This window comes from Ovis aries, chromosome 21, assembly GCF_016772045.2.
Source record: "Ovis aries strain OAR_USU_Benz2616 breed Rambouillet chromosome 21, ARS-UI_Ramb_v3.0, whole genome shotgun sequence".
In the NCBI taxonomy this organism is placed as follows: domain Eukaryota; kingdom Metazoa; phylum Chordata; class Mammalia; order Artiodactyla; family Bovidae; genus Ovis; species Ovis aries.
The window spans coordinates 39,406,692-39,419,779 of record NC_056074.1 but is presented as its reverse complement, the minus strand read 5'-3'; positions in this window follow the sequence as shown (position 1 = coordinate 39,419,779).

Below are 13,088 nucleotides of genomic sequence, written 5' to 3'. Positions count from 1 at the left end.
TGTAGAACCACAGCCTTCAGTCTGAAGCTGAAACAGGTGGCATTGCTTGAATACTTCCAGCAGTGGGGAGCTCACTACAGAGAATCATGAGAGGGACAGGGCCACCCCGAGTGCGGGCTGTGAGGGAAGGGGCAGCTGGGGCTGCACTCCTTGGGCTTGCACCCTCCTGGCCTGGTGCTGCCAGCCGGAAGGACAGTGACTTCCCATGCATATTGATCCTGCTCTCAGCCTCTGGCTGCCTCTCCTAACCCAGCTCTTCCCTCCCAAGTCTGCAGCATGATGGAGGTCTGGGGGGTGTCACCGCTGCCTGAGGAAGGCTAAGGCCACTTTGAAGGCTGGTCTGGGTGAGAAGGTGGGGCTGGGGGGGTCTCCCAAAGGTCCTGAAGCTGGGTCAGGCTGCCCCTGGGGTCAGGAGACTCTAGACAGCCATCTGAGAATGGGGGCTACCTCCCCCGGCCCCCCCCCCCACCGAGCTGAGGCTTGTCCTACAGCAACTGCAGGGTGTCCTGGGGGTGGAGGCACCTAGCTACCACAGGCAGTATCCGAGGACCTGCCAGTGGCCTCAGTCCCCTCCCTCAAAGTTCCTTGATCCCAAGCCCATCTTTGCCTTTGAGACCCCACACCCCTGGCCTGTTCCTCACCTGGGGTACCTCCTCCTACCACCCTGTTCTCAGCTGCAGCTTGGCCACCTGTTGGGTACTCCCCCCCACCCCACACTGCCCCTCCTTCTGTCCTCAGCCCCCTCCCGCCCTTCCCCCTCTCGAGGCTGTAATATCCGTTTCACGATTTGGGGGCTGAGTTGCTATAACAACAGACTGGCGATTGTGCTGTGAAGAGCAGCTCGCTCCCTGCGCAGCCTCCCGCGCTGCCTCCATCCTGCAGCCTGGTCGGCGCCCCTCCCTGCGGCCCCCCAACCCCAGCCGTCCTCTGCCAGTGTGTGTGTACGCATAGGGGTGCCCAGGTCGGCTCCGGCTGGGAGAGTGTGACACGCAACTGCCTTTTTGTGGTTGTCCGTGTGAACTCGGTGGACGAGCTTCCCGTTGTGTGTGTGTGTGCATGTGTGTGCACAGGCACGCACGCTGTGTTTGCGGCATTCCCCTCCACCGTGTGTCCTCATTGGACTGTGCGTGGGAGAAGGGCCACATTGGGTGGGTGCCTACTGGGCAGAGGTGTCTGGATGCGGTGGGCCCCAACTACATCTAGCAGTCTGAACCTCGGACCTGGGTGGGGAGAGACATCATTGTAACTGGGGGAGGGGCAGGGAGGCACAGCAGCTGCCAGGTGACCTTTCCTGCCCTTGGTGGGGAAGGGTGGCCCAGGGAACCGAGGGGGGTGTGTGTGACCACACAGAGTGTGTAAGTGCTCACTCTTACATCTCCCCCCACCCCTTCACACACTCATCCATAAGGGTTTGAGAGTCTTTGTGAGTCACTGCACCTGTTTGCCCATCTATGCCCTGGAGTCTGTGTGTGTTATATGTGGTGTGTGTGTGTGTGTGTATGTGTGTAGGCTGCAGGGAAAGCGGCAGTGAGGGGATGGGCAGGGCAGTAGGTTCTGGGGACAGAGAGGCAATTTCACGTCCACTGGCCCTGACTCAGCAGTTCCCATTCTCTGGCTCAGCTAGTGGGCTTGGTGGAGGCCATCCTGAGGGTCTGTCCAAGGTCAGTGGAGGCCCTCCAAGTCTGGAACCTGGCTCAGGGATCTCTCTTTCCAAGCCCTAGGGTCCTATGGCCTGGGTCCCCCCTCTCATCCCCTCACAGGCTGGGGAGAGAGCTCTCTTGAGGGGCTGTGGGTCCCCATACATCTACTCAGTAATTGACCACTCTGTGCAAAGTGCCTCAGGCGCCAGGACGACCTCGCGGGAAGGTCCTCTGTGTACACCTGTTCCCCTAGGCATGCACTTGCCCCAGGCCCCTGTGTGCACAAGTTTGTGTATGTTCTTGAGCAAGCATGTGTTTCCTGTGGGTGTTGTACCATGGTGGGGGAGGCATTTCTGTAGGTGTCCCTGTGTGTTCCTTTGGGAATGCCTATACACACATGGATAGGTGTGGATGGCCATGAGCATGCCTCCGAGTGCTCGTGCTTGCAATAGTGGTCGAATGTGAGTGTTCTTGCGTGTAGCCTCTGGCTAAGGAAGTGCCACCTACCACTGGCTGTGCAGATCACAGACCCTGCAACAGAAATCAGGGTCATGGAGTGAGCGGGCAGAATGGTCACACACACACACACACACACACACACACACTCACACACACACACACTCACACACACACACTCACACACACACACTCACACACACACACACGCTCACACACACACTCCGCCTCATTCAGAAACCCAGCGTCCGACTTTGTGGTACACAGGTTGGTGCCAGGGCCCACCTTGGGCTGGCTGAATGAGTGAGGGGCCCCTTCTTCCACATTCATAGCCGTGCAGTGATGCTGACGCCCTCACGGGGAAAACCTTCACTCCAGCACCACATTCACTCTGAAACTTCTGGTTCAGAGTTCTGGTTGAAGGGAGCTCCTGCCAGCTTCCCTTCAGTGCTCCAGGCTGTGTGCATCCACAGCCCTGCCCCTCAACCTGCTGCTAGTCCAGAGCTCTAGGCAGGACTGGGAATCAGGCTTCAAACTCTGGGATTCCCATGAGGCAGGGCTGTGAAACTCTAAGCCCCTAGATCTACCCCGCCCCCATCTCTGCCTTTCCCTCCCCCACCGCGCCTCTGTCCTTTTCCCAGGAAAAACCTTCCCTCCTCACTTCTAGGGGCAGCCAGGGAGCCCTTGGGCAGTAAGAGGCAGAAGCCAGGCAAGGGCTGGGAAAGGCACCTTACAGGCGCGGGCGGGGTCTCGTTTCCTTAGGCTCCGGGCAACCCGGGCCCGACATTAGGCGTGGCCAGCAGAGGGCGCTGCGGCCCGGGCCCCGCGCAGGTCCTGCTCCCTCGGTGCCCGAAGTCTGGGCCCACGGCTTCCCCTTCGACTCGCCCCAGCCCCGGGAGCTGCCACGCGGTCCAGCCGGCCGGGGGGTGCGGGACCCCAGGGCAAGAGGCTAGGGCGACTGGGTTTCCGGAAAAGTCATTGGGGCTGGTTTCGGATGTCTGCTCGGTTTCGGGGCCCAGGCGCCAGGGCTAAGGACCTCGAGAAGCGGGAAAGAACTCGGATACCCTGAGACTGGAACGCCTGGGTTCCTCGCCGGGGAAGGAGGTGGGCCTGTGGAGCAGCGGCGGGCATCGGCGGCCTCTGCGCCTTCGCATTGGCTGCGCCGCTCGTCCGTTAGCGCGGCGTGATCCAATGCGCGCGCCCGGGGGGCGGGCACTGGTGCTGATGCTGCCGTCAGTCGGTGTTGCAGGGATGCGGCGGCGGGAGCAGCCGCCCTGACTCGCGGAGCATCCTCCTCTGAGCGGCACCGCGGCTGGGCGGGTGGACCAGCAGGCGGGCGGGGACGTGGCGGGGAGCGAGAGAGGCGCGAGGCGGCCGACGCTGCTGGCCCTGGTTCTGCCAACCGCCGGAGACGGGGCGGCCCCGGGGTTCTGATCCCCACCCTCCTCCTGGCGCCCCCAGAACCAGGTACGGGGTGAGGGGGGGCTGCGGCGGAGACGGGCGGGGGGCGGGAGCCGATCGGGGGAGGGGAACGATTGGAGGGGCGGGGGAGGCAGGAAGGATGGATTGGGGGGCGGGGGCGCTGCCGCGCTGAGAGGGCTGGCTGGGTGACAGCGAGGCGGCTAAGCGGCTGGGGGCGGGGGGGTTGGGGATAGGATGCTCCCTGTGGAAGGGGCACTGGCCCCGAGCTGGGGTGAATGGAGCGGGGTGGGAGGGATGGTCACTGAAGAAGGAATGAGGCGAGAAGGAGGTGCATCCGGAGGGCTTGTGAGGGAGGCTCTGAAGCGGGGGTCCCCAGCCTCTGCTAGCCCCAAGGGCTGGAAGCAGTGCTTCTCCAGAGGGAATGGGGAGCTGTTGTGCTCTGAAGGGTCTGCAGGAGAGACATCAGCGAGGAACTGGGCTTGGGGGGTGGAGAGGGGGCTGGGGAGGGGAAAGGAGAGAAGTGGAAAGACAGGGAGCACAGGGCCAGGCCAAGAGCTCCATACTCGGGGGCACCACGGAGGACCAGGCTTTCCTGGGGGATGGGAGCCAAGGGGAGAGGAGGTTATTGGGAGGGACCAGAGGGGAAGGGGCCAAGGTGCTCCAGGCAGAGATGGGTATGTGCTGGTGGAGAGCCGGGAAAGATGGGGGGCCTGAGGGATAGAAGCGGAAGCTTGCGGGGGAAGGTTGGGGATGATGAGAGGGGGAGCCTGGGAAAGCAGTAGGAGGGGGCTGTGCCAGGGTGGGAAGGCGCTGGGGGCGGCGACAGGGTTATGGGCAGAGAGTGCTGCAGGGAGAGGAAGCTGCAGGGCCCTGGGCTTGCTCCCCACCCCCAAAGAGGAGGGGACCATTCCTCTCCTCCCAGCCTCCTCCCCAGTCAAGGAGCCATCTCTCTGCTCTGGGTTCTTTGGGCTGGGGTGTGAGCCCTTGAAGCCTTGATGGGCCCTTGGAGGCAAAACTGGCTTTGGGGGGCTGTTGTCGTCTCTACCCTCCAGCCCCACCTGAGTCCTAGGTGAAGGAATTCAGTGCCTCGTTGAACCAGCAAGGGCTGGGAGGGGACTCTTCCTTGGTGCCTGGAGGTGAAGGGGGAAGCTGTCCAGACTGGGAGTGATGAAATCCGTCTTAGGGTGTGGGTCTCAGGTCTCCAGTCAGTCCTCTTGACTGCCTCGAGGCTTCCAAACACTTCTGGCTTTTTCTGTGCTGGGGGGTGGGGTCATTCATTTCTGCCCCTCCCTCTTGTCCACGTTGCCAGTGTCTAGGTGTTCCTTTTGGGGCAGGGTAGACTCCTGGGCCTTGCACTGTCTATCTTCTGCCAGAGAAGTAGGAAGAGAGAAGGAGGAGAGAGGAGGAAAGAGAGGAGGGAGGTCGGCTGATCTGTTCACCGTAAGGCTGTCTGTTTCGTGGGGCTTTGGCCACTCAGGTCCCTAGCTCCTCCTGCCTCCAGGAATGCTGGAATCTGAGGCTGGGCTGGATCTTTCTAGGGGCTGGGGGAGAAGGGTCTGGCTGGGGAGGTTCCTTCATTCCTGCTAGAGGAGGTGTTCTCAGATCCATCGTGGCCTCAGATCCACAGGGGTGGGCAGGACTGACCGGCAGGCAGAGGCCAGGCGGGTGGTCACAGCATGGCTGGGGATTTCTCTCCAGGAGCCCAGGCCTCTGCTGGCTTCTCAACCTGGGCTGAGTCCACATTCTGAGTTCCTGAGAGGAGGGGGCTGGGTTCGAGAGGGGATGGCGGGGATCTCTGTCCCCTCCAGGCCTCCAGTCTCTATCCAGCTACCCTCTCCTGCCTGCCCTTGCCAGTGACACAGACAGCTTGACACGGATACGTATGCTCGGTGACACCCACCCAGACACACACCTACACAGGCACATACACCTGCGTATACAATACACCTCCCAGCAGCACACCGCCTACACTCCCCGCCCAGAGCAGCAGCCACCTCGCTGCCTGCCTCAGAGACCTCCCCCGGGTGCCCTGCTCTGCTGTGACACCCTCAGGGCCCCCACGTGCCCCCAGAGCCTCAGTGCCCCGCTGTCAGCTCTCTCCCTCAGATGCACACAGCCCCCGCTCTGTCCAACCAGGCACCACCTCAGATTCGTACAGGCGCACCTGTACTCTTCCAACAGACCCTCACTCCCTGAGACACACCCTCTCCTCACAGAGCCCGCCCCCCCCCCACCCCATCATTAAGCACCGTTCTCTTCTGTGTCCTAAGCACTTTGCCCCAGGCTTTCATGCGCATGACCACAGCCCCTTTAGGTCTGACCCGGTGCTCAGCCACACCTGTCTTCCTCAGAACCTTCCCATTTCTGGGCTCCCCGCCCCTAGCACTAATCCTCACGCGTGGGGGCCCTACCCCAGCATAGTGCCAAACTGTCCATTCGTTCTCAGCCCCCACAGGGACACCGCACCTGACAGAGCCCGCTCCACCTGCCCGGCCGCTCCTCCGCCCGGGCGGCCCCTGGCCTGGGCCTGTCCACACCTGCAGGGCTGCAGCCCTCAGAGGCTCATTCAGCAGTCTGGCGCGTGCACAGCACCTAGTCCATCCTCGCTCCTTCCAGAGCCCTCTCTGTTGCCGCCACGGTGGGGTAGAGTCAGAGAGAGGCTGCCTGGACTCAGCTCTGCCCCTCTGTGAGCCTCAGTTTCCTCATCTGTAAAATGGGGGGTCCCCACCTACCTCATGGGGTTCTTTCAAGGAGTAGGCCGGATGATCATGATGACAATAATAATAACAATGGCTGTATTCACAGGCATTCTTTGTTTTATTGCACTTCACAGATAATTCTGTTTTTTACAAAGTGAAGGTTTGTGCCAACCCTTCATTGTCAGATGATGGTTAGTGTATTTTAGCAATAAAGTATTTTAAAATGAAGGTATGTACATTGCTTTTTTAGACACGATGCTGTCACACATGGGACTACAGGATCATAGGCTACCGAACAGTGTGACTGGGAAACAGAAAATTTGTGTGACTTCCTTTATTGCAATATTCGCTTTATTGTGGTGGCCTGGAATTGAACCCGTGGTATCGCCCAGGTTTTGGAGTAGGCACACTGTCCCTGCCATGAGCCTGGCTCTGTGTTAAGCACTCTGTGAACTTTGTCTGATGTGTTTGTCCTGCCCCCAGTAAATGGCAGCTACTTCCATGTTCATCACGACCTTCCACGTGCGCACATACGCCTGTCATGGGCACTGTTAGGAACGTTCCCAGGCACCTCCTGCTTACTCACAAGGCCACCCCTGGAAGCCATCTGTCCCCTCTGAATTGCTGGGATGTACCCACCCGGGGCATCATCCCTCAGCTGTGCACAGCATGGGGTGGGCATGGGGGTGAGCTCACGCCTTTCACTGCCTACCTCGAACTCCCTCGTTCTGGCCCCCAGTGCATCGAGTCATTCATTTGCACCTCAGTGCCCAGCCCACCCATCTCCTCAGACCCACACACCTGGCAACTGCCTCGTCATGCACATCGTGAGCTGCCACTCTGGTGCCCAGGCCCTTGTAGGCTTCTCTCCGTGTACATGAACACCTGCTCAGGGGGACCCTCACACACACCCACCCACTCCCAGCCGTGCTGCTCTGGGACCTCTGCTAATCTCCAGACCCATTCATCTCTTTCCCACCTTCCTAGGTAGGAAGAAGTGCCCGGAAGTGTGGGGAAGGGCCCAGGGGGCAAAATCCTAGTCCCAGCTCTGCCCTGACAAGCTGTGTGACCTTGTGGAGTCTGCCTTTGGTCAGCGCCCCAGCACTCACTACCCACAGGTGGACTGCAGCCTTGAGCCAGTGGGGATGGGAGCTGGGAGGTGGGGGTGGGGGTGACTCAACTGCTCTCAGGATCTCCACCCTCTCTTCGCCCGCAGAATCCTGTCCCATAGAGATGGCCACTCAGAGGCCCTTCTCTTCTCTGAGTGTCAGTTTCCCCATTTGCAAAAGGGGGACAGTTATAAGGTCTGCCTTGCTTACTTCTCTCATCCCGCTACGGTGAGACTCGAAGGAAACAAGAAACACATGGAGTTTTGCACACTGTAAAATGCTGAGATGGGGTTTTAAAGTGATTATTAATACAACACATACTTCTCCACGTTAGTCTCTACTAGGCACTGTTTCAAGTGCTTTACATATATCAATTCACTTTTGAAAACACTACTAAAATCTCTATTTTACACATAAGGCAACTGAGGCCCCGAGAAGCTAAGCAACTTGTCCGAGGTTGCACAGCTGGAAGGGAGTAGAGCCGGCATGAACCCAGGCTCCTGAGTCAGCGCCTCTGATCCCTGCACTTTCTCGGTTTTGCTTTTGCCCCCTGCCAAGATGTGTCTGAACATGGACTTGCCGGAGGTCTTCCCTTGTCACTTCTAGGTCATCAGAGCTGGAAGGAGGGAGCAGGAAGAGGGGGTAGGACTTATTCTTTGCTTACTGATCCTGCCTGAGGTTTTAGGGAGGAGAGAGGACCCTTCAAAATACACCTTCTGCCACTGAAAGGGCCCTCAGAGCTCGAGCTGTCTGATGCCCCCTCCCCTGTGATTCAGGAGCCCCCTGCTGAACATCTCTGAGCCTTAGTCACCCTTCCTCAGCTCACACACCTCCACAGATGGGGAACTCACCCCTCCCCCTGACCGGAGGCAGCCTACTCCACTGTTGGCTGCTCTAGATTGCCGGCAAGTTTCTCTTTCGCTTGAGCCAAAAATTCCCTCCCCATAACACACACTCTCCCACCTGTCCACAGGCTGCCTTCTGGGGCCACCAGAATGTGTGCAAACCCAGCTCTTCCTCCCTGATGCCTGGGGGAGGCCCCTGCTGTCACACTCCCAGCTGGCGCGAGAGAGAGCTGGCTTGAGGAGAGGAGAGCCAGAGAGAGGCTGGCATTCCCATGGCTGGAGGTGTGTGTGTGTGTGTGTTGTGTGTGTGTGTGTGGGGGGGGGTGGTGTAGACATCAGAGAAGGGGCTGAGTGGATGCCGGGAGAAGATCTCTAGACAGGGGCTCTGCTGGAGTGGGTACAATCTAACCCTGAAATTCACATCCGTTCATTCAGTTGGTGCTGGTGGTGTGGGGGTGGAGGACTTTGGTCAGACTGGAAAGCCCAGGAGTGGAATATGGGTACATGGGAAGCGTCTAGAATGGAAGTCCAGCAACCTTGATTTTAGTCTTGCTCTTCTTCATGGCCCTCGGGCTATGGTTGCTTCTCTCTGGGACTTGAAGGATGAACTCTACGAGCTCTGCGGTCTGTGTCTTTTGGCCCCCCCTGGGGCAGACTCAGAGTCTGGGTTGTCTGAAGAGGGCAGGGCCCCAGCGAAGGTCAGGTCAGAGAAGGGTGAGCTCTCTGAGCCTGACACCGCCCTGTGGCCTGTGGCCGGTGCAGGGTAGAAGAAAGGCCACAGGTGTTGGAGCCAGCTGACCCCCTCATCTGCTCTTGAGCTTGGGGAAATGAATCCATCATTTGAAGCTCAGGGTCCCTGTTTATAAGCCTGGGGTAAACAAACTACCTCCTAGCACGGGAGGATATATAAGACAATGCTATGGTGGTCCAGCCTGGCACTTGATGCACAGTGGAAAGCCTCAGAGTCACAGCCCAGATGCTATGCTGGCACTGGTCTGGTCATGGGAAGATGAGGAGGAGGCTGTCAGGGCCCAGAAAGAATCCGTGGGACAGGATTCTGTGGGGCTGAGAGTGGGCTGAGGTCCTGAGAGTCGCTGAGTCAACCCACCCCCACCCTGTCTAGCTCCCATCACCACTGACTCAAGGTTGCAGAGTCCATCCGTGGGTAGGGGGTGCTAGGGAGCTGACTGGGGGGCAGAATCCCAGATGGCAGGGGAGAGGTCTGTTCCCTGGAGGAGCAGTGGCCCTGGGCCAGCAGTGGCTAGTGGTGTACGATACACTGATGTCACTCAGCAGGCAGGATATCCCAAGGCTGCTCCGGCCAGTGTCTCCGCTCTGGCAGTGGGCACTGGAGAAGCATCGATCTTGGGGAGCAGAGCCTGGACACTGAGGGTGCCGGGGCGGGGGCGGGGCTTCCACTGCAAGGTATGAGTGTGGGGGAGGGGCTGGGCTCAACTCCAGGGATTGTTTACTTGATGTAGGTGCGCAAGGCCCTGGCCCTGGCCCATAGGGAGGAGAGCTGCATGCCAGGAGTTGAAGAAGGACGGGGTATCCTAGGTTAGCAGGAAGCCCCTGTGTCAGGGAGGAAGGGTGGGTTGGAGGCAGAAGCTTGGTCCTGGACTGGAGGAGGCTGAAGGGAGGGGACAGGGGTGGTGAAGAGCATCAGGTACTCTAGGGTGGGGTGGGGTGGAAGGACTCAGGTGTCCGCTTAGCTCACGCTTCTCTTGGGGTTATCTTTGCCTTGCAAGCCTGAAGCTGCCCCAGTGTTCTCTGGAGAGAGGACACAGGGAGGGTGGGGGCTTCCTCCCGGCCAGCCCTGCAGCCCCTGTGCCCCGGCACTGAGCCAGGCTGGCCGGTGCTGCAGAGCTGCGGGCTGTGGGAAGAATGAGTAATGAGCCTTGAGGGGCCGCAGGCCCAGCCCCTGCCCCAGCTCCTCCCTGGGGCACCGCAGAAGCCCGGGATCTGCCCCCACAGCTGCTGCCAGGCACCTGCCTGCCCACAGCACCCGCTCCATTGCCACACTCTCCCTCCACATCTGGGCACACAAAGACCTTTAGAGTCATCCCCTGGACTCTTACCCACTTTGCCACCACCCCTGCTGCTGCTGCTGCTGCTGCTGCTGCTAAGTCGCTTCAGTCGTGTCCGACTGTGTGACCCCACAGGCGGCAGCCCACCGGGCTCCCCCGTCCCTGGGATTCTCCAGGCAAGAACACTGGAGTGGGCTGCCATTTCCTTCTCCAATGCAAGAAAGTGAAAAGTGAAAGTGAAGTCACTCAGTCGTGTCCGACTCTTTATCGACCCCATGGACTGCAGCCTACCAGGCTCCTCTGCCCATGGGATTTTCCGGGCAAGAGTACTGGAGTGGGTTGCCATTGCCTTCTCCGGCCACTGCCGCTTCCATCCCCCAAACAGGTAACATTCCTCTGATTTTTAGGACCCAGGCGGCTGCCTTCCAGCCTCTGGAGGCCTCCTCCGCCATCCTTCACTTCCTGTCCTCCGCTAACTTCCTGAAATAGGGAGACCCTGTCCTTAGCCTCTGTCAGCAGGGACCCCTCTGCCGCTCTGCAGAGCGTGGGGGATGTGAGCAGACAGGCACTGGGTTGGGGGGCGGGGCCGGGGAACGAATCCCCTCCCTTATCCCCGCAGCCGAGGCAGATTGGACAGCAGCACGAAATCCTATTCCTTCTGCCAGCAGAAATCGATAGCTAATTAATTCCTTCCCCAAAATAGTGTCCGGAAGTGGGGGTGGGGGCTGGGAGAGAGGCCAGGCCGGACTGAGACCCTGGGTGGGGGAGGTTGGGGAGGGCGTGAGGATGCCACTCTCTGGAGTTTGGAGCTGCGCCTCTGCTGAGGGGTCTCTGGCTGCTCCTTCTGAAGAAAAGGGGGTTTGGTCTTTCCCTTCCCCAAGCCTGAGGGTCCCTTTCCCCTGCCCTGGGCTGGGGTGAGGGTGTATGTGTGTGTGTGTGTTGGGGGGGGGGTAAGGGCGTCAATCAGGCTGGGAGCAGGTGCTGCATTTAATTTGATTGGCTAATTAGCCCGCGCATGTTAATTATCTCTATTACCCAATGAGGAGAGGCAGTGGCAAAGCTATATATAACTAGCGACAGTGTTTGGAGAGAGAGGGTGTTGCCTGCCTGGACTGCCTCCCTTCTTGCCTGGGAAGGGGCAGCCCTTGGAGGTGGGCTGGGGCAGGACTCTTGAGACCCTCTTGGAGTCTGTAGGGTTGGGGAGGAGGGAGTCAGAAGGAGCCAGATGGAAGGATCTGAGAGCTGGATTTGAGGGTCTCTTGGAGGTGGCTCCTCAAACTCTACTGCCAGCCACTTGAGGCCATCTCTGCCTCATCTTCTTTCTGCATACATATCATCCCAACCATCCTGTCCCCCAACTCTCTGCTCACCCTTCACCTGGCTTTTTAGGGGGGCCTTAGCTTTCTCTCTCCCTTCATACTCCTAGCTTCCTCCCATGGAGGGAGGAAGCACATCCATCCAACCTTCTCTCTCTCCAAGGATCCTTCTTCTCTTCTTTTGGCTCACACCTCTCTGAACTACACCTGTGGCTGCCCTGCCCTTTGTCATGCTGGAGTCAGAGACACATGGATCTAAGTCCCAGTTCCCCACTGACTTGCTGTGCGACCTTGGGCAAGTCCCCAGACTTTAATATGTGGGATTCCCCAGTGGTTAATGGGAATAATGGGACCTCCCAGACTGATTAAGTAAAATGACATTTGTAAAACTGCTCAGCATCCAGGGCATTGATAAATGCTGTCGGAATTTGGAATTTAATTTTCTCTTCTCACTCTTTTTTTCTCCCCATCAGGCCTTCTCTCTCATCCATTATTCTTCTCTTTCATGTGATTTCTTTGCTTCCTCTCCCCCCTCCCCTTCAATCTTTCCCTGCCTCTTCCTAAACTCTGGCCCTTCTCTGTTTCTTTCTCAGGCTTCACCCCACCTCTTTCCCTTCCTCCCTCCCCAAAATAAAATCAATGCAATATTCAGGAGGGTTGTTGGATATAAATAATTACGACTCGGAGTTTAACGAGATGCAAATTCCCCTCCCCGTTGTGGGGTATAAATTGCTCTCTGACAGCCAGTTACAAGGGTAATCATTTCAGAAAGGCAATTTTATGCAAATGAGGCTGTCTGCCTCCTGGTGGCTCCCCCAGCCCTGGATGGGTAGGAGCCTGGAACCCAGGGGTGAAATGAAGGCCCAAGTATCAGCCTATGTCCCAGGCTGAAGCCTGGGAGCTGGAGCTTGAGGGTGACAGACATTTAGGTTCAGGAAGGACCAGGGCTGGCGAGCAGGGTGTTGGGGCCCAGAAAGGGGGTGATTGTGGTTTTGGGGGAATTGTAGACACAGAATCAGGTGCCTGAGTCCTTGTATGGAAGGAGAGGGCTTGGGGCCTGGAAGTCTGGGTCCTGGCTGGCTTCTGTCCCTTGCCTCCTTCCCAGCCAGGTTACCCAGGGATACCATCGACGAATTGGCATTTAATTAATCCCAATGAATTATTTAGCAACTTCATTATCCAGCATCAGGAACTGATGAGAGAGAGCCCATGGCAGGTGGTGGGACCATACACAGAGGTTGGGTAGCTCAAAGAGGAAGGGGCTGTGGTCAGCAGCTGGAGGAGTCTCTAGGCCTCATCCACAGGAGCTGGCCCTGGTCCTGATAAGAGGCGAGGGTGAGGGCATCTGGAAGGGGCTCCTCCTGGACTCTAAGGTGTTACCTCCCTACCTGTCTGCATCTTAAACCCTTGATGATGCCCCTAGAGGGTGTTATCTCCGTTCCTTCTCCCCCCACCCCACCCCCAAGTGCTGGGTCCCGAGTGTTCCCATGCTGGTGGCGAGACCCTCTTCAGGTCAAGGTGGCTCCTCCAGTTCTAAAGGGAAACAGTTGGTCTCTCGCTAGTGTGAAAGGGGA